This window comes from Myotis brandtii, unplaced genomic scaffold, assembly GCF_000412655.1.
Source record: "Myotis brandtii unplaced genomic scaffold, ASM41265v1 scaffold1166, whole genome shotgun sequence".
Lineage (NCBI taxonomy): Eukaryota > Metazoa > Chordata > Mammalia > Chiroptera > Vespertilionidae > Myotis > Myotis brandtii.
The window spans coordinates 16306-18638 of NW_005354034.1; positions in this window are offsets into that span (position 1 = coordinate 16306).

Below are 2333 nucleotides of genomic sequence, written 5' to 3' on the forward strand. Positions count from 1 at the left end.
GTCCCCACCCTCCTGGTGACCCCCACTCTCGAGTGCCGGCCTGGCCTCGGCGCTGCACGTAGAGCACGGATGGCCGCACGTCCAGGGAGATTAACTGACGGTGACTCCTGGCCAGGGAGATGGAGGGGAGTCCCAGGACGCGCTGCAGCATCGGGACACGGGTGAACCCACAAGCAAGGTGTCGCCGTATCAACACAGCCGAGCGCAACACACCACAGAGCCCGCAGCTCTCCCAGAGGCGGGCGGGGTGGCCCAGTCATCAACACGGCCCCGGCCCCCTCTCCCTTCCTCCTCTCCATCCTTCCACCCACCCATCCATCCATCCATCCATCCATCCTTCCATCCATCCATCTATCCATCCATCCATCCTTCCTTCCATCCATCCATCCATCCATCCATCCATCCTTACTTCCTTCCATCCATCCTTCTATCCACCCATCCTTCCATCCATCTATCCATCCATTCACCCATCCTTCCATCCATCCATCCTTCTATCCACTCCTTGATTCCATAAAGGCAGCAGGCATGGACTCATTCAGATCTCACAGGCCCTGATGCTGTATAAATAAACAGGCATGAGCCAGCTCTCTTGGCACCCAGGCCGAGGGGAGAATGGGCACCTGACCACGCCACACCAGCCCCCCCGCCTGGTCTGTGCCAGCAGAGGTGCCCTGGAACCCAGAGGTCAGGAGGTGACTTCCACTGCCCCTTCGACACAGGCTATGAACACGTTTCCTTACACTGCTTGTGAGCAAAACCTTGTACAAACTCCCATTTCGGGGTGGGGGGCTGGGAAGGGCCTGCACCGGATCCCAGAATTGTGACGCCCCTCTGGCCAGGCCTCCCCTAGTCTGGGCCGTGTGTGGGAGCCCCTGTGGGTGGTCTCTGTCAAGCCCTGACTCCCTGAGAGACACACCAATGAGCCCCTCTCAGGGAAGCGCTGTCTAGCTCCTCCCCCCTCACCCCCCGGCCCCCCGGGACTGCCAGACCTGGAGCTCAGGGGTGGCCGATCCCCGTTCGGCTCAGGTCTGAGAGAGAGGCTGGCAGGGCTGGCCGGGGAGGCCCGGCCAGGCCCGGTCCCCGGGGACGGAGCCCGCCCAGATGGGCAGATCGAATGTCGAGCCTTATCGCATTCCTGACATCTTCCACCGGGGAAGTGGGTCACCGAAGCTCTTACTGGAAGCACAGAGTCAGCAGAGAAAGGAAAGACTGTTCCCTAAAGCCGTGCTTGGAGGACAGGCCGGTGAGTCGAGGGAGAAACGGGGTTAGAATCGCGCTCAGCACCAGGAACAGAAAGCGATTCCAGCCGGGTCGGGAAGCGTGCGAGTCGCTCGGGGGGGCCACCCGGAGACCCCGGAACTGCCTCTGATAAGCAGATGGGTTCCCCATAAACAGGCCCAATGACACCCATGGACAATTCTGCAAAGAAAAAATAACTAGTGAAGCAAACAGAGGAGCTAGTCTTTGGCTTGACTAGTCATGGAGGAAACACGGACTTAAATGATCAGGTGTGACTTCTCACCTGCTGACAGGGTCTTTATTTTTTAATATATATTTTATTGATCTTTTTACAGAGAGGAGGGGAGAGGGATAGAGAGTTAGAAACATCGATGAGAGAGAAACATCAATCAGCTGCCTCCTGCACATCCCCTACTGGGGATGGACCCGCAACCAAGGTACATGCCCTTGACCGGAATCGAACCTGGGACCCTTCAGTCCGCAGGCCGACGCTCTATCCACTGAGCCACACCGGTTAGGGCTGACATGGTCTTTAAAACGTGACGCGCTGTCTGACGCCGGGGAAATACGCAGTTTGGGGTGGCGCAGGTTTGAATAAATTGTCAGGGGCCGCTATGTGGATAAGGCATCGTGGAAGTGGCCATATCCCCGGGCCCACCTCACTCCAGCCTCAGGAATCTTTCTTAGGGAAATCACTCAAAATTGGGGGAAAGCATCTGTGTGAAATGGTCACTTAAAAATTGCTTAGCAGAGATTTAGGCATGAATTGGAGGCCCTTTCACGGGAAGAACAACGATGATTTTGAAAACGGAGGCGAAAGCTTTCGCGTGCTTACGTGCAAGGTGACATTGCCTCTCTGCTTCTTTTTTTTTTTTAACTAGAGGCCCGGTGCACAAAATTCATGCACGGCTGGGGGCGGGGGGTCCCTCAGCCCAGCCCGCACCCTCTCCTGCCAGCCTAATCCCCCTAACTGCTCTCCCCTGGTGGCCTGATCCCCCTAACTGCTCTCCCCAGCCTGCCTGATCGCCCCTAACAGCCTCTGCCTCGGCCCCCGCCACCGTGGCTTTGTCTGGAAGGATGTCCAGAAGATGTCC